The sequence below is a fragment of the Tyto alba genome, unplaced genomic scaffold (assembly GCF_018691265.1).
Source record: "Tyto alba isolate M040663 unplaced genomic scaffold, T.alba_DEE_v4.0 Super-Scaffold_44, whole genome shotgun sequence".
Taxonomy (NCBI): domain Eukaryota; kingdom Metazoa; phylum Chordata; class Aves; order Strigiformes; family Tytonidae; genus Tyto; species Tyto alba.
Window position 1 is genome coordinate 2,826,460 of NW_024881320.1, and position 26,905 is coordinate 2,853,364.

The following is a 26,905-nucleotide window of genomic DNA, read 5'->3' on the forward strand; positions in this document are numbered from 1 at the left end:
CGCCGGGGCACCTTTTCCCTCCACCCATCCCCTCCCTGCCAGCAGAGCTCCCGGCTCACCCCGCCAGCCCGGATTGCGATTGCTTGTCATTCAAACCCAAAGCAAACCGCTCATTTGTAATCCAGCAGCCACCTGAGCAAACTGCCTTCTCCTTCCAAGCTCGCAGGCACTGGAGCACAAAGATCATTTTTCTATTGTTAAAATTGTATAAGCTGGGCTTTTTATAGCGTCTCGTACACAAACCTACTTTCTCGGCGCCGCGTTTCCAGCAGAGGAGGAATTTGGGGGCTTTTCTTCAGCATTCTGCAAAAATGCTTGGCTTTGGGGTGCTTTAAAATAATAATAATAAAGCGGAGAAGAGAGTGGGGGAGGCAGCAAGCAGACAGCGAGAGAAACTGCCTCTGTATTGTAGCAGGACAGGACTGCGTCTGCCGAACTTGCCAGTGGCATGCGGTGGTGGGGTGACACGGGGAGCCCTGCCGGGGGGTCTGTGAGGATGCAGAGACACAAGGGTGCTGGGGTGCTCGACGGCATCAGCCCTGCGTGACCCCCCAAACTTCCCGCACCCGTCGGACTGTGCACGGGAGAGGAGCAGGAGCAGGCACGGCTCTGCCACGGGGCGATGGGGAGGCCTGGACCTGCTCGAGGTGCTCTGAGGAGCTTCATCTCCCCTGAGACGGCGTCAACCAAAGGGTGAAGAGCAAACAGCCAGCCCAAATGTGTCTTCCATCACCCGTGCCTGTCCTCCGCGCATCCCCAACCTGTGCCAGCAGGGAGGAGCCAGCCCAAACCTCCAAATCAGGCTGCTTCCACTGAATTTTATTCCTGAAGTCACTTATAGAGACAAAGAGTTTTTCAAAGGGAAACTCTGGAGCCTTTCCCTCTCCTCAGCAATCCTGACAGAGATCTGAGCATCCCCCCACTGGGAATGTTGTGGCTCCAAGGGTGGGCAGGAGCTTGCAGCATCCTCACGCCGTGGTCCCATGGACCTCGCCTCTCCATGGCCACCGGTCACTGGGGACAGATCCACGTTTCCATCTGGTTCATGTGAGAGGTCAACTTTCCCAGGGAGCACCCAACACCTTTCCACCCATTAACTACCATCAGCATCTTGATTGGAGCTGCAGGACCTGCAGTTTGCTGACAAGGAGGCATCTGGGGGCTATTTCATCAGAGAAAGCATTTGGGGGCCATTTCATCAGCCCCAGCTCCTGCCCTGTCCCCCCGTGCCGGGCTCAGGGCCAGCATGTTTCAGCCCACATCAGTGCCAGGGCATCACCAGCACGGCTGATCGGCAGGATGGCGAGCCAGGCATCCGCTCTGCTCTTTCAGAGTCCCACTAAACTTCAAGGAAATGTCAGTGAAAAAAAAATATTTAAAATTTTCAATGACCTTTTCCAGATAGGGATAATTTGCCAAAATGTCAGGGGACATTCCTGTCAGAGCAACTCTGAGTCCTGTATGGGGACAGCTCACCCCAACCCTGAAAGTGCTGTTATTCCTCATGTAGAGCTGAATAAATACCCAGGAAAAAAAAAAAAAACACATCAGCCCTAAAATCAAGGTTTTGTAATAAAAAAACCCAAATCCTTGTTTTCTTGGGGCAGAAGCTGTGACCAAACCTTGTGTCCCCATCCAAGAGGGAGACATCACCAGCATCATGCTAAAAAGAGGAGAAAACAGCTAAAAATGGGTGAGCTGAATGTCCCCACAAGCAGCCTTGGCTTGGTGGGGTCAGGAAGGCATCGTCCCTGCTCCCCCCATCACCACGATGTCCATTGGTGACAGCAAAGCCTCCACCAACTGCTCTCCCTCCACCCGCAAAGCCCTCGGTGGCCGGCGGCGAGCTCTGCCTCTGCATTATATATCGACGTACTATTAATTTCTATTTTTCCCCCCTCCCTCCGTCTCCATCCGCAGCATCCACAGGCTCAAGGTGAGGCACGGCAGCAACGCGGGATCGCCGTCGTGTGATAAATTACATTTACGCGCCGGGTCCTTTTCATGGCTGGTGACTTTCCAGCAAAGCAATTATCACTGTAGAATGCGTAATAGCCTAATTAATTACTATTGTCAGGCTGGCCTCTGTGCCATGATTATACCTTCCGAAGCCAACTTTTTAAACATTTGGAAGCAGAAATATTATTATAATTGACTAACAAAATGGTAAAACTCCCCCAGCGCAGCCGGTCCTCCTCCCGGCACGGTGGCAAGGACCGACCGTCTGAACATCTCCTCTCCAAAGGCGCAGGATTTGCATCGCACCGGCGGTGAGTTTATTCTTATATCCATGAGATCAAGTGCAGGATAAGTAGTGGGTTATTTCCATCTAAATACTGGTGGCAGTAAACCACAAATGAGCTCTTTTTCAGCGGAGAGGAACAGCTGTCGGGGGAGAAAGCAGCAGCAGAGACCCCAAATGTTGAAGAAAACTGATGAAAAAATTCATTCAAGCCTTTGCTATTTTCCTCGCTTTTTTTGCTGATGGGTAAAGAAGTCGGGGGGAGCGGGAGGGCTGTGGGGGGGTGAGGGAAGGGAGCCTGGGAGGGAGCTGCTGTCCTGGGGGGAGCTCAGGGTGGTGGGGGCTGGACCCCCCTGCCTTGGGCCGGGGTCCTTCTCTGCCTTCCCGGTGCCCCGCATCCCCGACCGATGCCTCACACCCAGCACACACGCACACGGACCCAGCGCGCTCGTGCACAGACCCATTGCACGTCGACAAGCCCGTTGCACGTGGGCAAGGCCGCTGCACACACAGGCACAGCCCCATCGGGCACCCACAAACCCATCGCACGCCCCCAGCCCCCCTGCCCACCCACCCAAACCCACTGCACCCCCACCCACAGGCCCAACGCACACGCGCACAGGCTCAGGGCACACGCACAACCCCATCGCACACCCGCACAGACCCATCACACGCGCACAAACCCATCACACACACCCCCACAGACCCGTTGCACACCCACAAACCCATCACACACACCCACAGACCCGTTGCACACCCACAAACCCATCACACACACACACGCAGACCCACTGCACACCCACAAACCCATCACACACACCCACAGACCTGTTGCACACACAAACCCCTCACACACACACACAGACCCGTTGCACACCCACAAACCTATCACACACACCCCCACAGACCCCTTGCACACACACAGACCCGTCGCACACCCACAAACCCATCAGACACGCTCACAGACACGTTGCACACCCACAAATCCATTGCACACACCCACAGACCCGTTGCACACACACATACCCGTTGCACATCCACAAACCCATCACACACACCCCCCACAGTCCCATTGCACACACCCACAGACCCGTTGCACACCCACAGACCCGTTGCACACCCACACAGACCCATTGCACACCCACAAAACCATCACCCCCCCCGACCTGTTGCACACCCACAGACCCGTTGCACACCCACAAACTCATCACACACCCCGCCACAGACCCGTCGCGCACCCACCCACCCCTTCCCAATCCTTCCGCCGCCTCCAAAGGCAGAAGCAGCTCACAACATTTTCAGAAGGCCAAAAAGCAATTCATGTCAAAAAGATCAATAATATAAAAATAAAGCCTGAGAATTCTAGTTAAAGGGAACGTCACAGAAATATGTTGTTCACGTTCATGATTCGGAGATTAAAAAAAAAAAAAAAAAAAAAAAAAAAAGAAGAATCAATATAAGTTCTTCAGATGATGTTATTTCTAATGAGAAATATACCGAGACTGCTGCAAATAACTGCTTAACGGAGAAAAAAAATGCATTAATAATTTACTTCATAAAGCATAGGATCCCGAACACAAGAAAATTGCTGTTGGTTCTTAATTTTGTTGTAATACTTCCTGACAAGTTCAATGATGCTTTGGCAAAGTTCCTGAGAGCAGACTCAGAGACTGCTCAGCTTGCTAGGTTATTTTTTCCCCCCTCTTTCTCCCACAGCATCCCAGCCCAGCCGGCTCCAGGAGAAGGTGCCCGAGCTCTTCCCTTTCCCGGTGCCGCAGGATTTCTTGGGCTGAGCCCTCGGATTGGCGCTGGCCCTGCCAGCCCCGAGCAGGAGCATCCTCCTGCCTCCTCCACCACCATTCCCAGGTGAGCCACAGCCTCCTGTCACAACGCAGCAACCGAGGAAAATATGCCAGGCTTATTTTACTATCCTCACCAACATAATTTAATACTTTTTTTTTTTTTATTTGCACTGGCTGGTTTAGTTGGGTTTCTCTTAATTTTTTTCCTCGATTTTTTCTTTACGTATTTTTCTTTTTGACTGCGTTTGCTGACAGTTGGCAACTCCAAACCATCTGCTACCGGCACACACGCCGAAACGAAAGGCTTCAGCGTCGAACCCAACGTGGCTCAAAGGAGCAGGCTAATTTCCAACCATCGGCACGAGAAGGTGCCACCCGGACATCTTAAATCCCAGCGGGGCTGGATTTCTTTCAAGCCCACAAAATTATTTTCCTCCAAAAATATTTTCCTGCGGAAATTCTTTCCTGCAAATTTTTTTCCTGATTTTTTTTTTTTTCCTGCAGAAATATTTTCCTGCAAATTTCTTTCCCGCAGAAAATATTTTCCTGTAAAATTATGCCAAACTCCCCAGGCAGCTGGTGGCAGCGGTCCAGGTCGGTGAAGGAGACAGGCAGGGATGTGCAGGGCTCTGCATCCCCAGCATAGATGAAGTGAGGTGATGAGGGGGTTCCCACTGGTCCCCAGGTTTGGGATGGAACCGGGATGGAGCTGGGATGGGGCCGGGATGGCCCCAGCTCGCGGGCGCACCCCGAGCATTGCAAAGTTTCACCTCCCATTTAGCAGAACAAAACTTTTAATTTAGATGTTTTCATCTATCTATCAGAGTTAAAAAAAAAAGTTTAAAATAATGACTGTAATAAATGAAGGTAATTAATTGTAGTTTGTTCCTTTACTGTCTAGTCAGCTTAATTTTACCTTTTCATCTAATAATGAGAAAATAATTTTTGTGCTCTGAGGGTTAATGATATGTAACTGCAAGAGCTGCTAATTGCATGTTGCAAACTATTCATCAAAATCCCCATCTGCGCTACTTGATTATGTTTGCTAAATTATTGCTTTGAATTATCTTTCATAAAGCAACTTTTGTAATTAGCAGGGCTTTCGCTTTGCTCTTTTCTCCGTCGCAAGGATATTCAAACTTTGTCCGTCTCAAGCTGTTGCCATTAAACTGCCATCGCGGGCAGCTTGTGGTGAGAGAAAGAAACTGCCCTTTAGCTAATCGAGGGGGAAAAATAAAAGCTGGGTTTATTTGCCTTGGGTACAATTTATTCTCCTGGCCCTGCTCCTCCTTTCTCAAGGAAAAAATTATGTAGGAAGGATATAGGAGCCTAAATGTATACGGGGTGTATTTGGGAACAGCAAAGAGAAATGGCCCAAAAAGCCCATTCGCTGCCACCCAGGTTAATATTTCAAAATGGTGGTTTTTTTTTTTTTCCTTCCCATTTACAAGAAAGAGCGGAGGGGGAATGCTCACCATTCATCACCGTGCTTTTATGGGCTCCTTCCCGTGACGCAGATGATGTAGCGCTCCGCTCTCCCTGGTTAATATTCATGGGGAGCGCTGAAAAGTATGCTTTGCAGGGAAAAAATATATTAAAGAAGTATTTTTTTAAAATTTGAAAAAGAGGGGAAATGAGGGAAAAAGAGAGGGAAAGCGAGGAAAAGAGTGGGGGAAAGAGGGGAAAAAAGAGGGGGGAAAAGAGTGAAAAAAGAGGGGGAAGGTGGGAAAAAAGGGAAAAGAGAAAAAAATATTTGAGAAGAGAAAAGAGAAAAAAGAGGAAAAAAGAGATGGAAGAAAAAGAAGGAAAGGAAAGAAGGGGAAAAAAAGAGAGCATGAAGTGAGAGGAAAAACAGGAAAAGAGGTGGTAAGAGGTGGGGAAAAAGTGGAAAAAAGAAGGGGAAACCAGGGGGGAAATGGAAGAAAAAGAGAGGAAACAAGAGGGGGGACAAAGAGGGAAAAAAGAGTGCCCAGGGCCCCTGCAAGCCTTGCTCCAGGAGAAGCAGCAGCACTCTGGTGTCCATCCCACACTGCCTGGCACAGAAGCAGCTAAAAAACCCAACCCCAAGAGACTGGAATCCACCTTTTGGGATAAAATCCCCCCAAACCTCCTGTAGAAAAAAACCTGGGGGGGGAGGAAGGCAGCTGAGCTGGGAAGCAGCTGCTGCCGAGCCGGGAATCGCATCCCGCTCTCCCTTACACCCCCATAAATCCAGAGCCACTTGGGCGGAGGGACTGGCTGGGGCTCCCCAAAGGACATAGTTCATATTCTCGTAGCAGATCTAATGAACACTATTGGAAAAAATGCAGTATTTAAAAGACTGAAAATGTATTCCTATTGTTATCACTCTCTTTTATGTGTTTATGCATAGTGCATCGGAATGAATCAATACTGGATTGCCCTATAAATAAATGAGCATATCAGTAAACCCAGTAATAAAATGAAGTGATGAAAAATATGGAAATCAGTCGCATTTGTGTAAATCCACTTATTGTTTACTTTAATATTTTCTCATGCAGTTCCGTAGCTCCAAAGAGACAGATTTAAAATCAGGTAATGCTCAGCAGATGACAGATCCTAATGTGTCGCTGCTGGCAAGCTCAGAGTACCGGCAGCTCTCCAGGGGTTTCCATCGAAGCACATTAGAGCAGCAGAGAAAGCAGCCCCCGAAGAGAGAACATTAAAAAGCCGGGGAGAAGAAGAGGTATCCTGAAGTGCAATGCATCTCTCACCGGCATCAGGGACGAAGCCAAGGAATTCACGGAGCCTCCGGGGATGTGGTAGGGGCACGGGACTGGGAGCAACTGGGTCAGGCTGGAGGATGAAGAAGTGAGATGCCTTCCGCAGCAACGTGGTGGGCTGGGACCGTGTTGTGCCACCCCGGTGCTCTGCTCCCCCTCAGACTGCCCATTGCAACCTCATCTGCTGCATCCTGGCCGTGTCGTAGCACCTCCTGGCCACGCCATGGCACCTCCCAGTCACATCATGATACCTCCTTGTCACATCATGGCACCTCCTCATCACATCATAGCATCTCCTGGCCACACCACAGCACCTCCTGGCCACATCATGGCACCTTCTTGCCACATCATGGCATCTCCTAGCCACGCCATGGCACCTCCTGGCCACTCCACAGAACATCCCGGTGGTGACAGCTCCTTCGGAAGCTCTCCAGGCAGGACCACCATCCCTGGTGTCCTGCAGAGGACATCAGGGAGCTCGCTGGCAGCTGGGCACTGCTCACTCTGCCTGTACCTGTGCCCACGCATGGCACAAGGACCACCCAGCACCGGCCAGGGAGGCAAAGCAGATGGATCTTATCAGCCAAAAAAACCCCTCAAGGTTTGGGGACAGTGACCCCATACCTTGGCCACATCAAGCTGAGTCCAGTCTGTCCCTCCCAGGGCTCTCCCCTTCCCATTTCAACCCCACCAAGAACTGAGGGGGCAGGAAGGGGCTGGGATCATGCCTGGGACCATGGGGGGTGAGGGCAGGTCCTGCCCACATCTCCTTCAAGCATCCCCCTATAATGCTGCCAGTTTTTCCTCCCACCCAGGCAGGCAGAAAACACCCCTCCCCACACGGCCTCTGAGGAAAGCTATTTTAGAGTTGCTCTTTTTTTTTTCCCCCTTCTTGTCTTTTTTTAATTTTTTTTTTTAAAAAAAAACAACACATCTCCCCCCATCTGGGCTGCGAGCTGGGTGCCAGCATCTTGGCGCTGAATGCTCAACGTTTGCTTTTTATAAACTCCTCGAAACCCAAAGTTTCCTCCCGCGCTGCCGGGATGCATTCAGGCGGATGCCGCAACCAGCCGGATGCTGCGTCCCCCCACGAAGCCCCCGTCCCCCCTGGACCCAGCTCTGCTCATCCAAAGGAGCTACTGGAGGCAGCAAGAGCCAGAAATCCCCATACCTCAAGGTCAGGCGCTATAATTTGTCTTTGCGGCTAATTATCTTCCCTTCTTGTTAGTCACTTACATCTATGGTTCTCAAAAATCTAGTTGCCAGGGAAGGAAATCTGCTGTCCTGCCAAGTTAATTCTCTAACATCAAATCTCCTGTACCTCAGGTACATTTTTCTTAAATTCCCGGCTGATTTCAATTAAATGTTTATGAGACTGTGCATTTTCCCCCTGCCACACTGCCAGCATTGAAGCAACAGAATTAAGCTCCTTCTGGAACAAAACAAAACAAGGAGGGAAAAAAAAAAAAAAAAAAAAAGAGGGGAAAAAAATAAAATAAAGGTGGTTTAGGAGGGTTGGGGTTTAAGATTGTAGGAATATAATTCCCCCGGACTGCTTTTGCTCTGTGTCGTGCAGCCATGGCACGTTGGCAATATCGACAAGGGGGTTTATATGAATAATTGAAGAAATTCTGTATTCCCCGCAAAAGAAAAGGCAAGCCGAGAGGGTTGTTGAGATAATCAGGAGCTCGCTAATCAATATTCTCAGCCCCAGCCTCCTCCACGCTTCTCCAAAAGGAGCAGTGCCATAAGCTCATCAGTAACTGTAAAAAAAACATCGCACTCCGAGTGTCAAAATAGTCAAGCACAGCATATTGTATTGCCAGATTTCCCTCCCGGTCCACCCCGGTGCCAGATTACATCCATCAGCAGGGAGGGAAGCCGTCCAACAATGACTTACTTATGCTTAAGTGTTCATAAATAAGGTTTTTAAGATATAGATGGCTTTTTAATTTTGGTGGAATGCGAAGGAAAAAAAAAGAAAAAAAAAAAAGGTGGGAGTTGATGTGATGCAAAGTGACCTCTTGGTTGCTCCCTGGTAAATCCTGCATCCCGGCTGTGCCAGGGGACCCCGGTCCTTATTCAGCTTATATTGTGGTGAAAACAGCTGGAAAAAAATTTACACTGGCACCATAAACCGTGGCAAAGCCTTTGTCTGATGGGGAGATACAGCGAGAGAACGTATCCCCGCCATGAAAACCTCATTAGACAGACTCTAATTACTGCCCTGCAGTCGGCGGGAAGAGACAGAAACCGTAAAACCTGAGTGGGGGTGGAGGCTATTAATTGCTTTTTGATAAATTGGGGGCCGAGGTGCTGGTGGTGGAGGTCAGGAGGTGTCTGTGTGGGGCTTGGCTGTGTCCCGAGCTCCAGCTGCCAGCAATGCACATCCCATCCCCAATTCAAGCATCTCCCTGGCTCCCAAAACAGGCACTTGTGGGACGAATTGGGTTTGCAACAGAAGGAGCCGCCACCTCCAGGCTCAGCAGCCGGTCCAGGCTGCAGGACCTGCAGTTTGCTCCATCCTTATATCCCACCAAAACCTCAGGGCCGTGACCCCCACGCTCGGTGTGGAGCCAGCCTTACACCCCGGCGAGGTGTGCAAGGGATTTAAGCCACGACCACTCGAATCGCAGGGGATCGGTTCCTTCCTCCTTGGCATCACCAAAAATCCATGCGGTCGTGTCACGGTGGGACGCGGGGCAGGAGGAGATGTGGTGCAAGGTGGCCACCATCATCCCCTGCTAGACGGGCCACGGGGCAGGTGAGGTGGCCCCGGCCATCAATCACCCCTAAGCCTTATGTAAATCCGTGATGCTAAAGATGTATGGAGCCAATTACCAGGGGTCACTGTTGGGTGTAAAATTCAGACAACGAAGCTCCCGGTCTCAGATGAATTTGTGCAAGATTGCAAGCTTACTGCCTTTTATTGGACAATATAAATATTTCACTGTTATATAAAAAAATATTGGCGAGAAAGCAGATAAACCCAAGTCCTGTGTGTATACAGAGAAGCAGGGAGTGAAAAACGGCTGTCAGCATCTTTTTAACGGCCTTTGGTGTGGTATGAGAACACGGGTTGTGAAGGGGGTTTGATGATTGCAGTGGCACAGGAAGACCAGGGGACCCTGAGGACCCCAATTCCAGACCCACTGGGGCTGCACTGGGAATGGGAGTGATGCTGGAGGCGCAGCCCAGACACACGGACAGATGGCGGCATGGTCCAAGGGGTCGTGTCTTCATCTGGCTGCGATGGTGAGAAACACACAGTTCGCAGAAACCTTGGAGGCTCAGCCCCATTCCCAAGAAGTGGATGCTGCCTCCAAGCACAGGATGATGGGCAGGGGGCATACGGATCAATCCCAAAGGCATTTTCCTACCAGTTTTCCACAACTTGTCCTTCTGGGATCATATCTGTCCTCATCTGCAGACCCCTGTGCCAGCACAGGACATCCTTATTTCATGCTCACCAATATATCAACCCTCCCCCGTGACAATAAAGCAGGAGAAAAGAAAAAATAAAAAGCCTATAGGAATCGATACCTCTTTCTCTCTCTCTCTACCTATATTTTATTAAAAACTTTAGCATCAATATTAATGTTTAAATTCTCACCAAGCTGAGTTTAATTACCTGTAAACTGCATCCACAGCTACATGGACTTTGCTCCTCACTGCAGTAAATACAACCAAGGAGGAGCAGTGCCAACATCTCTGAGCATCACCTTGCTGTCCCTGCAGAAGCATCTGTAGAAGGGGCGGATGAGAGAAGGGGAAAAATTGGGATCCTGAGAAAAAAAAATCATGCGTAAATATAAAATATCTGGGGCTCTTGCTGACGAAAGGAATCTGCTTTCAGCTACTATGTGAATCGTAATATTTGGGAGGGGGAAAATGAGGGAGAAGTATTTGAATGGAGTCCATTAGTGGCTGCCGACGATGAATAACTCACAGGCAGCAGGAACCGCTCCCGAGCCGCGGGCGAAGTCACGGATGGCTGGCAGGAAGGGCCAGGAGCTGCCAGAGAAACCAAGGGGGGCTGGGACCAGACCCCACCTAACCCACGCTGCAGCTGCCTCCTCCCTTTGCCTGCTGTGCCAGAAAAGAGAAATACAAGTTTGTGGTGCTTTCCCAGCTGACTTGGCCGTGCCATGCTTTCCCACGTGCGGCCGCATCCTTTAACCACCAGCACACACGGGCACGGCAGCCGGGAGGGAGCAGGGATCGGCCCCGCAGTTGCCATCAGTCACCCCGGGGCCAGCGCTGGCCCGCGGACCCGCAGCGCCGATGCTGAGCCGCGAGCTCTCCGCATCTAAAATGGAATCGGGGTTTACAGCGCGTTATCAAAAGAGTCGTAATGGGATCTCGCAGAGGGTGCAGATTTGAGACGCACATCAGATTTCCATTCCTGGAGAGATAGGAGAAGGCTGTTTAAAAAAAAAATATATATATATATATATCAAGGGATGCTATCTCATGTGCTATACTGGTGGCTGCTTGTGGGCAGCTCCACCACCCCAGAGTTTTGCCATCCTGGTCCTTGCTGGAGGCCAAAGAGGGGCTGATGGAGGAGGCCAGCCTGGTCCCTGCCTCCTCGGATCCCCCACCCCTGCAAACCCCCCTACCACGCTTCTCCTGCATCCCACAGCCTCGGCTCCTCCTGGCCAGCTTCGTTAAGGCCCTTTCCTTATTACATCTATTACAGCGGCTTCCCAAGGCCAGGGCTGGGATGGCGACGGCAGCGTTCAAGGGCTACACTTCCAGAATAATATTCATTACCATATTCATTCAGTGTTTATCTCGCAGATGTACGGATCCGTTACAATGGAGAAAAAAGAGAACTCAGAATTTGTTCTCAAAAGATATTCAAATTAGTTAATCAAGAGTCCTTTTATTACGTGTCTCATGTACCAGCAGCAACTATCCATCGAGATAAATGATCAGCTGCTAATAACTGATTACATTGCAGCAAGTGTTTTCTTATCCCTATTACCACCATGTTTAAAGACATTTTATAAATTTCTAATTATTGTAAATTGTTTCTCCTTTTGAAAACATCTTCCCATAGTCATCAGCTGTCAATTTTCCCTGAAAATCTCTCTCTGAAATGAGCTTATAGCAAGATGCTCAGGAAGCAGAGAAAACCCTTCCAGGCTCCCGGCTGGTGAGATGCAGCCCGACCACTTCCACCCTGGGGCGATGGGGGACTGGGATGCTCCTCCAGCCCTTTTATAAGTAGACTGGACTTGAAAGAAAAATAAAAGCATCTGTGAGTTGGATCAATCCTGGATGGTGCTGTCTTCACCCACCGCATGACACCGAGGTGCTGCATGGTAGAACAGACCATCCCTTTGGATGGCTTCGCTCTCCAGCGAACCACAAAGAAATAAATAAGCCAGCAGTTTATAATACAGTCCTCGACAAGTGCAAGGCACCCGCTCCTACAGACACTGGCATCCGAGGGCAGATCTGGGCTTGGGAGAGCCCTAATAAGATCCCGCTTGCTTTCTGCATATTTTACAGATGAAGGCTGAAATAGTTCAGAGGGTTTGAAGCCAAACAGGACTTTAAATCCAGTGGCCGGCCTCGAGCTGCTGCTCCAGCTGATTTCTGGGCTCCATTCATTATTGCAATCAATCGGCTTAAAAAAAAAAAAAAAACACACCAAAAAAACCAACCGCAATAACAACAATAAACCACCCTCTAAGCTTAGATGCTTTAATGGAAAAGGTTTCTGCTCCCATCTTCCCCGGCCGTGACTGTGGGGCTGGAGCAGCAATGCATGTGCCATGGGCCGGGCTGCAGACGGGAGGGTCCGTAGCGTGCTGGGGACCGCGATGGCACGGGCAGAGCATCCCTATGCTCCCAGAAGGGACCCAGGATGCAACGACCCCCCCCCGGCATGCTGCCAGTCTGCCAGCACTGGTGCCACCAACCCTGGGTGACAGTGGCTTTGCTGGTGACGTTTGCTGCCCGGGGATGACCAGGACAGGAGCACATCACGGCCGTGCCCCACGGTGTAGCAGGACCCTTGAGCTATTTGCCAGCGTTTGGCCAAGCGCTGGAGCCGACTGAGCCAAAGCTGCCGGTGGCAGCTATACCGTGGAGGTAAGATGAGGAAGAGGAGGAGGAGGAAGGCTGCCTGGGATAACCTCCCTGCAGAGGACCAGGGTGTCTAGCCAAGCACGTTTGCTGGGCAGAGTGGTGCCCACGGCTGCCAGGAAAGGGAGGAGCAGCCGGCGGGACGCGGAGCCTGACCTGATCCCGCCAAGGTCCTTCCTGGATCCAGGGGGGCTCAGACCAGGGGAGGAGACGCTGCAGGCACCAGCCATGCCATTATACGCTTTATTGATGCTGTTCTGAAGAAAGCTAATCAATATATTAGATTTCCCAAAGAAAGAAAACACCAGCTGCCAGCAGCACATAACTCCTCCGCCGCGGTGCATTTTTCCATCAAGCCCCGGAGCTGCGCGTGTCTGCGCAAGATGAGGTCACGTTCAAGAGGAGACCTCCCGCTCCCCCGGCAGCCAGGTCAGGGCCAGGGCCACGGCCACTGCTTTGCCACACAGCAAATCTCACAGCCCCCTCCCTGGGTTGAAATAAAAACGTGAAGTTCCCTAAATATCTTGCACCGGCATCACTGTGGGGTGCGGAGTGACAGCTCAGTGCCCAGCAGAACAAACCCAGGTTGGTCCAATGGGGGTCCCCAGGGGCCACCCCCAATCCTGATGCCTTTTCACCCCTGCACGGACCTGCAGCCCCCTGGCAATCATTTTGGCTTCACAGAGGGTTCCCAAAGAGCTTTCCCCATCGGGAAGAGCCATCTCAGAAACTGCCCTTTGCCAGCTGCATTTCCCCAGCAGAGCCATTCCTGCAGCACCGACCGGTGCCAAACGCGGGCGCTCGGCCACGCACCAGCATTGGAGAGAAACTGGAAAGCATCAAAGCAATGGATGCACTTGGAAATAGCAGGATCCCAGCACAAGGAACTCCAGCAAACCAAACTGCAGTGCCCGGCGTGCCGTGCTCCTGCTGCCACTCCAGCGTATTCATTCCTTAAACCATTAAAGCTGATGCCATGCCAGCTCCAAAAGCTGTTTAAAATGGACAGGATAAATCCACATTGGACCTAACGCTTGGCACTGGCAGGAAAGTGGGCTGACGTCACAGGGAATTGATTAGTGTTTTAATAGAATTAGATCATTGGGAGGGTTGCAGACCTGTTTCAGAAACCCAAATGTTATACAGATTCGCATTCAAAACCCTAAACCAGGGCGCATTTAACCAAGGCAGAGAAATTGTCCCACATTTCCCCAGGATTATCTGAACCATATCAGATATAATCCAATGATCTGTAAAGTGATTATACCCAACTGAATATAAGAGATCTCTTCTGGTAATGCAATATTTCATCCAGCTGCAGACATTAGGAGGCAGCAAACAAAGGAGGAGATTTAATAAGTGGAAATAAAACTATAGGCAGAGATAGTTTTAAATTTTTTTTTTTTTGTATCGCATCTAATTGCAATCAACAACAGACATCTGACACAGTGACAGCATCAGCAAAATTGCTGCTGAGAGCACAGAATCTTTGTCTAAAAATAATCAGACATTCAGCGCGCCACTGTTTGTTATAATGGTAATCGATGCTGGAGGCTTTGAATTCCATCAATTTATAGATCTGCTCTGTTCTGCCTGGTGATTGTGTTCTGCACACATCCACTCCCGCTCGGCACAGGCAGCGCCGGGGCACTGTGTGATTAAGATAAGCTCAGATTCCTTTCATACATTCCTTATCAGCTCTAATTCTCCACCAGGCAGAGATGTTCACAGCAGTTAAAGATTAGTTCAGCTTCTCAGACGCCAAATTTGAGGGTATTGATCAATAAATCAAATCACAGCAATCAATCGCCCGATCCGAAGAGTCTAGCCGATGCATTATTACTGGCGCCTTCGAAGCTGAGGCTTTTTCATGGGTTTCATCAAAACGCGGCTTCCCTGGCTCCCCGCCAGCTCCCAGGCTGCCTAATAGACTCCGCAGCAGAGGAGCTCCAGCCCAGCAGAAGAGCAATAAATTTCTCATCAAACAGCCGATAGAGAAACAAGATGAACATCTGTTTTGCTGCAATGAAACTCCTGTGTTCTTCAGAAGCTGCAAACCAGGTCTGACAGACCACCCCAAAGGCAGCTTTGCCTTCAACAAAGCAGCAAAGCAGAATATTTGTCGGTTATTTCAATCAGGTAATTTAAGAAGACTTTGCATTCTCCTCTCTGCAGCTGCCGGAGCTTTACAGACAGGATTCCTGCTCAGTCGATAATAAAAGCCATCCTGGGACCCTGTACTATGAAGGCAATTTTATGATACCCATTATGTGGCAATGTAACTTCATTAAAAGCTGTTTATTCCCTCTAAGCATTTTAAGCGCTTTCCCTCACCCATAAAGAAGAGCCTCTTGGTGCACTGGAAAGGTTATTTGTGCCGGGAGCCACTTTCGGGTATTTCTTGACGGGGATGAGGGTCGTGCCGGCAGCGGGATCCCCGGCAAAGGGGCTTCTCCTCCTGGCCGGCAGCGAGACGGCAGCTGCCGAGAGGCAGCCGTATATTATTTTTATTATACACTCAAGATGAGCTATGTTTACTGCAGCTCTGTTTAGGTGACATTTACTATGCCAGCTTCTATTATAAATTAATACAGACAAGTGCCCCAAAAATTTGCCGCTGCTGTGAAGATGGGCTGGCTCCCCTGCACATTTGCTCTTTCGGTTGGGACAATTTGGGGTGTTTCAGCCCGGAGAGCTTCATTTTCCAACCCGGCATTATAATTCAGCATCCAGAGCCGGAGCCGCAATCACGGCAAAGCTGGAGCCAGGCACCATCCTGCAGCCAACCGCATCCCTGCGGCATGCAAGAGCTGCCTTGCTCCAAAGCAGGGACAAAATGACATCTTTGAAAACAACCAAGCAAGCCTTAAATCTCAAATTTAATGCTCCTTATTCTTGCTGGTAACATTAGCAAAAAACCCCAACCCAGTAGTTCGGTCCCATCTCGGTGCTCAGTAAAGTATTAATTTAACAAGTTCATTCTTGGTAAGCACGGCCGACGGACCAGGATGGGTTGGGGACATTTCTCCCAAATGCTGCCAAAACAAATCCCACACGGAGCTAAAGAGTCAACCCATGGTGGGGAGGATGTCTGTCTCCATATGGGATTTAGTAGCCCCTTCATCTCTCCAGGTTGATAGAGCAGGTAGGTCTCTGAGATGTCAAGCCAGCCATCAGTAAATGGCTGTTTGCGCTCTGCTGATATTCAAGAGTCAGTAAAACCACACAGTAGCCACCTCCCTGTCTAACGATGTGTCCTCAATTAGTCAGTGGACAGGGAGAAATTATCCATAAAGCAGGGCAAGCTGGCCCACGTTTGTAAATTCTACTTAAATAATGTGAATTAAAGCAGAGAAAAGGTGGGGAATGAGAGAAGTGATGGCTTGCAGAAAGGGTGTGAATCCTCAATTTTTTGCTCCTGGCAAATTTTCTCCTCTGGCTACTGAGGTTATTCCCACTGCACAGAGGCTGTGATGTCTTTAGGGAATGGACCTAAAGGTCCATTTACTGCTGGACCACCACACATCGCTCTCGCAACCTCCTAAGTTAATACTCCCCAAAAAACACCTCTGGGAATGCGCTCAAAGGATGCAGCTACATCTTTAGCAACTAATAATCAGCACAACCATGGGAATGAATGTGCACATTTCAAGAAAAATGAGATTCCCTTCTTATTATCTTCAAAAAACCTGCACTCTTCCCCCAAATAAACAGGTAGACTCATGTGACTGGTGGGAAGAAAGCGGGGCAGGGCACACTCCTGAGCTCATCGCCGAGCACCAAACTCAACAGCAACAGGTCGATATTCTCCCATAAATGCACACACAAACATATACAAAATACTGTTAATGGCTTGGTATTTCTTTAAACAGAGTCGCCAAGGAAAAATAGAATTACTAGAATACATTTTAATTGATTTACAACAGCACTTAGTAACAGTGATAAAAGAAAAACTTGTTTTATTGGACCTCCTGCTAATTAGCTCGACTGACTCTGGCTTAGAAAAGCGTATCCCTCGCAACCAGCACAACCCCGACCGGCCCCCGACAAGAAACAGCTTTTATGCACAGAAAATCCTTTATAATAATCAGAGAAAAACTGCTGCCAAATGGTTATTGCCAAGAGACAGCGGAGGAAAGAGGGCTGCTCCAAGGAAGGAGCCACCGAATGGGATAAACCGGCCTCTCAGGCGGATTCAAGCATCCCCTTTCCATCCATAAACACGCCTTTATTGTGACTTTGATATATCCTTCCCTTAATGACTTTTAAGGGCAGCAGATAAAGTCGAAAGAAGCACACAAGCAACCAGCAAATGTTTAATATTCAATAAATGTGTCAATTTTACATACAGAAGTAAATGGGACTTTATTGAAGAATTGGTAAACTTCCTTGGAGGAAAGTAAGTGCGTTTTAGCCTTCAAGGGGTCCCCGATGAATAGAAATGGAATGTGATTTGTGATAAAACTCAGCTGCTCTATAAAAGACGTTAAATAAATGTTGCTGTTTCACTAGGGATATACAGAATTGATTGCATTATAGACTGATTCGAAGATGCACGCTCCCTGCAAGCTACCCGCTTGCTCCTGTGCGTCGTGCAGCCCGTTCCCGTCGCCCCTACGTTGGCCTCTTAATACTGGCACAGAATTTTCTGGAAACACTTTAAAAACACCCTTCCCCATGGTTTTGCCTGCTACGGCATCCTGAGCATTGGCTGCACTGATGCAGGGCTGGATCCACCAGATCCTCTGGCGCAGGGCGAGTGCCATGGCAGATCTGCGCTGGGCACCTCAATTCCTCCCAAAACACAACATTCCCTTATTATTTGCATCACTGCAGTTGATAGTGCAGAATCTGGAATTACCATTAAATGCAAAAATAACGAGGGACAAGAAGCAATTAAAAAACATTTTCACCATTGAGACCAAGCCAAGTCCCCGACTGCCCCAAGCATCCTCCACGGGTTCCGGGGGACCTGACCCATCGGAGCGACGAGCGATGCCCGGGCAGGGCAAGACAAACAAACCAATCTCTGACAGACAAATGAGAGGCCAACGGTACCACCGCGGCGAGCGCAAACTGTGATATAATTGCGCTGCTGCTACATCATCTTTAATCAATAACATGCAGGGCTGCCACCGTGCGCACAGCCCAAATCCCAGCCTCCGCCAAGAAACAGCATGTTGTTAAAAAGCCCAATAGCTTTTTCCCTGCTAATAGGTGGCTCATTCCCTCAACCCTGCTGATTTTTTAAATAAACCTAAATTCCAATAATTGTTTAATGCTTATTTTTATTTAGCTCTGGTTCACCTAGCCTAGCTCTCCATGTCAGAAAATGATATTTTGCTCCGGTGGCTGGGAAAAAAAATAACAAAAAATTAGGAAACTCTTGGCTACCTTTCATCATAGCCAGACCGTGCCATAACTGCAGCTTCGGGCAGCCTCCAGCACACCAGAGGAATGGCTCCAGTCCCCCTAAATTCGTATTTGCTCTGGTTTTCCAAGGATCAGCTTGCCCCAGGAGCCTTGGAAAGGGCTCTCGGCACACAAGGGCTTTCCCATAAGAGTGGGATTTTTTTTTTTCCCCTACCCAATGAAAGCCTGGATTTAAGCCCAAAAGAGATGCTCTCGCTTTCTGGGTGGATTCATCCCTTTAAAACCCATCAGTGCTGCTGCCTTCCCATCTCGCCCCCAAGTGGGGTTGAAGGTGGTTCTGGAAAAGTACAGGAAAGCTACAACCAATTCCTTTAGGAGATCCATCACGTCAGATTAGCAACTTAGTTTCTTTTTAGCTATTTTCCATCCTATCATATTAATATTTGTTTTCACTAATACAATGCAGAAGTCTTATCACATTAGCAACTTTCACATCACATTAGTGAAAACAAATACTAATACAATACAATACTAATATGACATGATCTGATGGGAAAGTGCTAATACAATAAGACTCTCCTACCATATTAGTATAGAAACATTGTGTGCCCCAGTTACGGCTCTCTCTGAACCAGGTAAATACCTGGCACTTCCAAAACCAGTCACCTTCATCGTGTCCAAAGGTGCATGTGTGGGACAGGGGGATGTGCAGGGTTGGGCATCAAGGGCCCCGCTCTGCCATGGTGATGCAGATGACCCATGGCAGATGCATTGAATTGCAATGAAAATTCCTTATTCCAAAGTAAATTAGTGAAATTTGGCTCCCCCCAACCATGCAACCAGCCTGCTGTGGCAGCAGAGGGAGAGCCCACCCAGCCGCCATGACTGGGGGACACCGCATGGTTCTGGAAATGTGGCCTGAATATTCGTACAAGCAATAATAATTTGAAAGAGAAATCCAATTATACTGAAGAGCCTGCCGTGTAGTTTCGGTGTTAGCAGCTGCCTCTCACCAAGTCCCTGATGCTCCCCGGCACAAACCCGTGGCAGTGCTGGGGACCGTCCCAAGGAGCAGGAGCCTCCACAACCAGTTTGCAACAGCAACCGGCGCGGGGAGAACAACCGAGATGCCATGCGGGGAACATTCCTTGGCAGAAATGCCACGATGAGGAGGAGGAAGAAGTCTAAAGCTTAGGCTGAGGCTGGACCACAGGAAGCCCCAAGTCAGTGTTGTGGTCCCCGAAACAGGGATGATCCCCTGGATCTCGAGGGGTTCAAGCTCAGCACCAGCCTAGGAATGAGATATGTATGCATTAGAAAAAACCAAACATCTTAAAAATACTGGCTCTATCAGGCAGCCCCCTCCAGCTGGGGCAGACGGCCTCGGCAAGGGTCCTCACCCTCCCACACCAGCTTTATTTCCCCCTCGCCTGCAGCACCTGGAGTCATTTTCCCCACTCTTCTGCTTCAGTTCTCCCACAGGTCCCACCTAACACCTCCCGATCCCTGGCCACGAGCTTCAGGCTCGAAATCAAAAGGGCGTTTCTCGCCCCAGCTCCTCAGCAAAACCATCTCCACAGCTGCTCCCCAGCCTGGCATCGGCACGCACCCAGGGATGCTCCGCACTGCCCCGGCCAACTGTGCCACCAACCGTTGCAGAAAATAGCTCCGGCACGGAGAGAGGCAGGCAGCGTATCTCCTTCGAGCAATGCCCAGCTTCGGCACGCTCAGCAATTTTCTATTCTCTCAGCAATTTTCTGTTCTACTGAATTAGTAGTTTGTATTGAATTAGTATTCATTTTCCCTAATATGATATATAAGCATAATCATGTTAGTGACTTTGATATCGCATTAGGCTCCACCGCTGGCATGCACCCCGGCCCCAGCAGCGCCGGGTGGGGAGCACCGTAGCCAAGGAGGAGCCTTCAGTGGGAATACTCCAAATATGGGGCCGGATCCTGCTCTCACTGACCTCCCTCAGCCCCACAGATCTGAGCCAAGGTCCCCGCAGAGGGGATTCCCCATACACAAAGGCAAGATGCAAACCAAAATAAAGGGTGCTGCATCCTGAACAAGTAACTCGCTCCTCTAAAATAAGATTCCCAAAGGTGAAAGCTGGAGCTGCACGGCAGCAGCCTAAGAGCACTCACCTCCCAGGGATGTGTCCCCGGCAGCGCTGGGTGCTCCCCTCCTTGCAAAGCCACAGCAATTTGGGAATTAAAAACCAAGCAGATAGCAGGATCCAGATGTGTAGACCGGGGTTACAGCAGGGACAGGGGATGCTCGCTCTGCTGCCACAGAAAGCTGGCATCCTCCTGTGGGAAAACTCCAGCCGGCACTGAGCGTGCCTCAGTTTCCCCTTCAGGGTGACAAAGGGCTCTGCAGGGCCCGGTCCTTAATTAGCTGATGAAGTTACAACAAGCACAAGCAGAAAGAGATGGGGGGACAGGGCAGGTCCCTGCCCCACAGGGTGCAGCGGGAGGGAAGGGGGCTGGGGGAGCACACAGGGCTGCCGGGGGGCACAGGACGGTGGCTCTGGAGCTGATCCCACACGGCTCAGTGCTCTTGGCAGCGGGACAGGAACGGGCTTTACGTCAGGCTGAGCGGCTCCGGAGCTGCATCGCCAGCGCACATCTCCCTGCTGCCGGCGTAGAGCGGCCCGGTAACAGCTAGCGATCTGCCGCATCCCTAATTAGCTCTTTTATGGACTCAAATAAATTGTCTTCGCGTTAAGATGAAAGTGTGTTTCTTTCAATCCACTGCCCACGAGGCTCTGATAGCACCAGGCCCGCGCCTCCGACCGCGGTGCCATCACCCACCGCGGGCGTGAGCAGCGCTGGGAAGGACCGAAACAGCACCGGGGCCAGGGCAGAGCTGCCCATCAAGGATTGGTCAAGATCAGAGCAGTCACACTGTTAGATCAGTGGATTTTATAGATATTTATAGCTATATATTTATTTCTATATATTTTTAAGTATATATGAAAATCCCCTACCTGCTGATGATCATGCAGACATTCCAGGAGAACTGGCAGCTCTCAACACCAAACACCCAACCCAGAGCCCAGAGGTTACCCCAAGAAAAGAGCTCCCAGCCACGCACAGATGCATACACGTGCGTGCAAACACACGCACAGACGCATATTTTCAAATCCTAAGAAAATCCTGAGTCTTCACTGTCAGTGCTGTATATCACTTTGAGATATATACCATATTAGCAAAAAGAACTGAATTATATTGCATTCATGATGCAATTAAACACTTCACTAGGAATCAATGTAAAACTGATGAGGCCTGAAAGTAGTGCATATGGCTTAGAACATTATAAAACATTACCTTCACTCAAATCCTTTTCAGTAGCAATTTAAATCTTCTTACAGTTACTGCTGCCAATGGTAAACCATCTACTGATTCATAACAGTGCATGGGAACGAATGAATTTTTTTAAAAATTTATTCAACTACTAAATTACCCATGAAACCGGAATAGCTGACAGGAGTAATCTGAATTATTATTAGCTCTGCAAGTATTCTGCATTAGCCAATTTAAAACCACGGCTCACAGGCAGAAACCAGTTAGTACAGGCAGGGTGTTAAATGACTGCCATAGTTCTTCATTTTACTGCTGCTTACGTTTAAAGGTCAAGAGATAAAAATTACATATGACTGCAAACACAGAAAGGGTGTTTATCTTTTTTTTTCTATGAATCAGGTCAACCAGAAACTTTAAAAACATTTGGAGATACGGCTGTGTAAACCATGATGCCTCTGAACTAACCCCAGGATTTAGGAGGGGGGTGCAGAGGCTGCACCAAGGAGGGTTGCTGCTCCTCCTCTTCTTCATCCTCATCCCCTTAGCTTTTCATGCCAGAAAAACGGGAGGAGACAGGGATGAGATGGTCCTGTCCTCCGAAACCTGAGCACGGCATCACGACCCAAGGCCCAGCTGAGTCGTGGGGATAATGCACTGGATCAACCCCATGGTCATGGAGGGTCCTGCCAGTGAGGACCGGTGGCAGCTGGAGGGGATCTCCGACCCCTCTCCATCATATCTGCTGCAGAGCCAGCACTGGGCCCCACTTGCAGGAGGATGAGCAATTCAGCCCTGGCTGAAATCCCCGCTGGGCTCCTAATCCATAGGCTGATTCGCCAGAAAGCAAAACTACCCAGGGATTCGGGCACTGGCTGCTCCTGGGAGCATCAGCCAGCGGGGCTGGGGAGACCCTGGTACCCTCCAAAACAAGGGGAAGGAGTGGCACCCAGGGGCAGGCACGCACTGCACCATAACCCCTCCCTTTTATAAAGCGCTGTCAAGGTGAGAGCAGCCCCCTTGGATGCCAAATATGCCGCAGCCCTCATTTACCTCTCACAAAGCAATTAAAGCCTGAGCAAGGCAGTGGAAAGGCACAGCACCCTTGGGGTCCCTGGCTCCCCACCTGCCCATTTGGGGAGCAAAGAAGGTGTCTAGGCCCCCCCAAACAAAGGCAGTGATGGGCAAAGCGATGCCGAGAGCCGCCCCGGCTGCACACGCATCCCATGAGGATCTGGCCGGTGGCTTTGCCTGTTTTCCATGGATGAAGGGGGCAGGACGGGGCGGGTTTCCAGGCAGAAGCCCCTGGTGCCGGCACAGAGCAGAGGCGGTGTCTCTTTAACTGACCATAACACTGCATCATCCTTTCTCTTCCTATTTTCAGTTTTATTAGCAAAGCAGCACAATGTTTATACTAGTGGGTATTACATTTGCCAGAACAATTACGGTATGACAAATGGCACATCAATGTAATCCATCAACTCGGCCGAGACAGGAATCCTTTATCCTGGGCTGCCATTAATTCCCAGCCGGGTCTCTGGGGTCCCATGCGTCAGTAACCATGACAACCCGGGGGACGCCGGGCGGCGATGGCATCTCGCCGGGAGAGACGGGCATCCCGGTGAGGCGCTGGGATTTCACCTTCAGCGCCGGCACATCAGCCCTGGGATTAAACACGGGGGGAGTTCGCATGGCGAGACCCCTCCGTGCAGCACCTGAACCATGCAGGAGGCCAAAAAGTCAGCATGAGGACACAAGAAGCCACAGAGGATGGTGGCATGGCCCAGGCTGTAGCAGACAGCTCCCACGTGGATTCTCCAGTGTCTAATATGACTGTGCTCACATTCCCTCTCTGCATAGCGGACAAGCGTTTAAGGTGGTTTTCTCTGCTCTGTTTTCATGGAAGTTTTCAGAGCATCTCTCAAAACACTTACATCTACAGTAAGTGGGTTAAAATTAATCCAACATTACTGAGGGGGATGGATACTGAGGACACGTCTGAGCCCTGAAGGAAGCCAGGCACAGGGAAATACACGTGGCATGGGCTGGTGGAGATGAACACCATGGGGCTCACCACGGTCAGATACGTGACAGGCCAGTGGTGCTCTGAGAGCTACGGAGTGGGCAGCATACCCCACTCCACGCAAGCACTGGTCAGGGGGATGGCTGGAGGGCTCCTGCCCAACCCACTGCTTGGGTCCACATCCCGGTCATGTCTGAAGGCTTCCAAGGATGGAGGTTCCACCATCTCTTGGGTCCAAGGCTGCACTTCTCATGTGGATGAGCTTTTTCCTTCCATCTGCATCCTCTGGGATGGAGACCCTTGCCCAGCACAGCAACCTGGGAGGACGCATCTTTAGGGCAAAGACTCATATGTTTAGAGAACGCACACTTGGCACAAGCTGATTAATTTGGGATCTGAACAGCCAACACAGACCCCTCCTCTGCTTTCCACTGACCGTCTCCAGGAGGAGACTGCCACTTCCAGGATCTTCCACGGCCTGTAGCGGTGGATCTGAAGCTGTGAGCAGCATCTGCAGCGTGATCCAGGATCACGTCTGCTCCCTGAGCACCAAGTTTGGAAGCAACCACACATCTCGGAGATCCCACTAGGGCAAAAACCTACAACTGCACCAAAGTTTGTTATGAGATGAGATGTGGCTGCACCGACCCATGGCCAAAATCACCTGCCTCCCTTGGTGATGCCTGGGCAGGCACAGCTGCTGCTGGGCTCCCCAAACCCCACACTGGGAGATGCCCTCAGATGCTCCCTTCCCATCCATGAACGCACAGCTTGGCCACTTCTTTAGAAAAAAATGAAGACAAATTCCAACACGCAAGAATTCCCAGAGGCCAGCACATCCCCCAGATAACAAAAGGAGCCAACTGCTGCTACTCAGAAGCCAAAACCAAGAGGAAAAATCAAACCTTCCCCACGGCCATGCTCTCCAAAGTGCTGAGGGGTTTCTCCTCCTCTGCCAAATCAATCTGGCTGTGACCCAAAGATGTATGCAGACAGCCTCAACTACCTCCCCTGTTTTATTAAGCCATTACCAGAAGCATCTTATCCCCATTTATAATGTTCAATACATGGTCTGAGGACTTCTCTAATCCAGTAATTAGATGCAACGCTTCGATGGATGAAATTGGGAGGGTATTTTACACAATTACGCTGTATTTTCCAAGGGTCTGTCCTGATTCCAACCCCTTGAGTGATCAGCTGTGGCCTGAATCCTGCACCCAGAAAGGGCTCGGCTCGCTTTTTTAAAAACAAATGGGTTTCTGGGGTAACACCATCATCCCAAACCCTCTTCACCTCCGTTGGAGTCCCCCCTCATCCCAGCACAGAGACAGGCGGAGCACAAATACCCAAGAATATCCCCAGAGCATCCCAGCACAGACCCCATCTCTCTCTTCCCATCCATCCCCAGCCTGCACTGAGCCAGGAAGAAAATTAAGGTTTTTCCTATCTTTCTGTAGGTAACAGCACCAGCCGCTGCAGTTGCCACAATAAGACCATTTTCTCTCCAGCCTCTCCCACGTGCGGGGCCAGGAGACGGCTTTATCCTCCTGAATCCTGTAAATCATCTCAAAGCCATCCTTGCAATTTATAGGTAGGACATTAAACATTATAGCCACTGACGGCATCAAATTACACTTGAAAAATTGAGTTCTGCTGGAAAATGAATTTAAAAACTAAATTAAATTAAAACCTAACTAAATTAAAATTAGGTTTCTAAACTAAAATGACTTTTTAATATTTTCAGGAGGAAAAAAAAACAACCCTTCTGTCAACTAATAAAATTTGCCAGTGTCTTTTATAGCTGACAAGTCCTGTCTGAGAGCAATTCTGGTTATGCTGCATAATAAATAACTGGAATGGAAAAGGCAGCGGAGGATGGGACGATCAGCTGTGCCATCTCGGCTCCTTCAAAGGGGGCTGGGAAAGGACAGAAGGACACACACACCCCCCCAGCAAATAAAAAAGTAATCATAATTAACACAATCTTGAGCAAACAGCTAGATGGGGCAAATCCAGCTGTGACCACTCCACTGTTATGATGCCAGTGCAGCCTCAATGCGCTGGTGGGACATTTGGGGACCATCACAGCCCAGGGGTCATGCACCAGCCAACCAGGATGCTTGGCCAGGCGTGTTGGAGGGAGGTTTGCTGGTGCAGGACCCAAAGGATTCGGGAAAAGATAGCTCTAAATGTCCTTGTTGCTAGCAAGGGCATTTAGATCTATCTTTTCCCCAGGTCCGTTCCCTGCCAGATCTGCAGGGACTCATCACACCCTACAAATTTTGGTCTGTCTCATACAGATGGGGACCATGGACATGAGCTGAAACATTAGTGACAAAGCACCATAAGATACCACCTACTCTGTCTCGTGCTGGAGGCTCCAAACCACCAGCTGAAGCTTCCTAAAGTCTCTCCTCAGTCATTAATGGCAGTAATTAATTCATCCCGCTTTTTAAACAGCGTTCGATGTATGAGCCTGCCTGCTCGCATCGTGATCTCGTGTTGTCAGGGCTTTGATAGAAGAGATACATAAACAGCCTGGGTGACCATACGTCTATTGATTATTAGTGCAGGCAGATTTAACACGAACACCGTAACAGGACACATCCAAACGAGCTTTAGGAGACGAGAGAGATCAAGCATGCAGCAAATGGGTCTACGCAGCCTCATTGGATAATTCCCAGTGTCCAGGAGGAATCTGCAGGTATTTGGCCCTGCAAAAAGTATCCGGAGGAATAATGCTGGGCAGATGCTGCTGGATCCCAAACCAGCATAGTCCTCATAGCTTAAGCCAGGGAACAGGGGCTCAACCAGCAACAGCAGCACTGTATCCCTTTCTAAATGCTCTTTTTTATCTCCTGATATTATTTATTGCTCCGTTAAATTGGCAGTTCCCTCTGTGGGGAACATTTCCCCCCCTTCCCAGACTCACTGCTGCTTCACAAGATGCCAGACTCGGGGGCTAGCCTGCTAGACGCCAACCCAACGGTCCTCTTTCAACAACATTAATTATCTCGAGCTTTCCATAACAAAAAAAAAATATCTTGATCCCAGTGGCTGCCAATAGTGGAGAAGCTCGCAGAGGAAAAGGCTTTTATCTTCGCATCTCAGAGAAGAGCCTTGTGTTTGATCAGTTGGGGTTTTTTTTTTTTTCTTCCTTCTTTGTACATTTTGAACTTTATAGACTGATAAATTCCTTCTATTGCGGTAAACTGCTGTGTATACTCTTGAGTGTTGACTTTATTTTCTTTCTATTAAAAAATAAATATCTTCATAAGAAATTAAAAGAGCTTAGCACATCTTTGCTCTGTAAGCAA

The 26,905-nt window shown here is 49.6% G+C and overlaps 1 protein-coding gene across 7 annotated transcripts in view; it reads right to left on the reverse strand.

The window, feature by feature from the left end:
- CUX2 (cut like homeobox 2) overlaps window positions 1–26,905 on the reverse strand; it is a 69,348-nt gene that overhangs the window by 19,330 nt on the left and 23,113 nt on the right. The window lies entirely within an intron of this gene.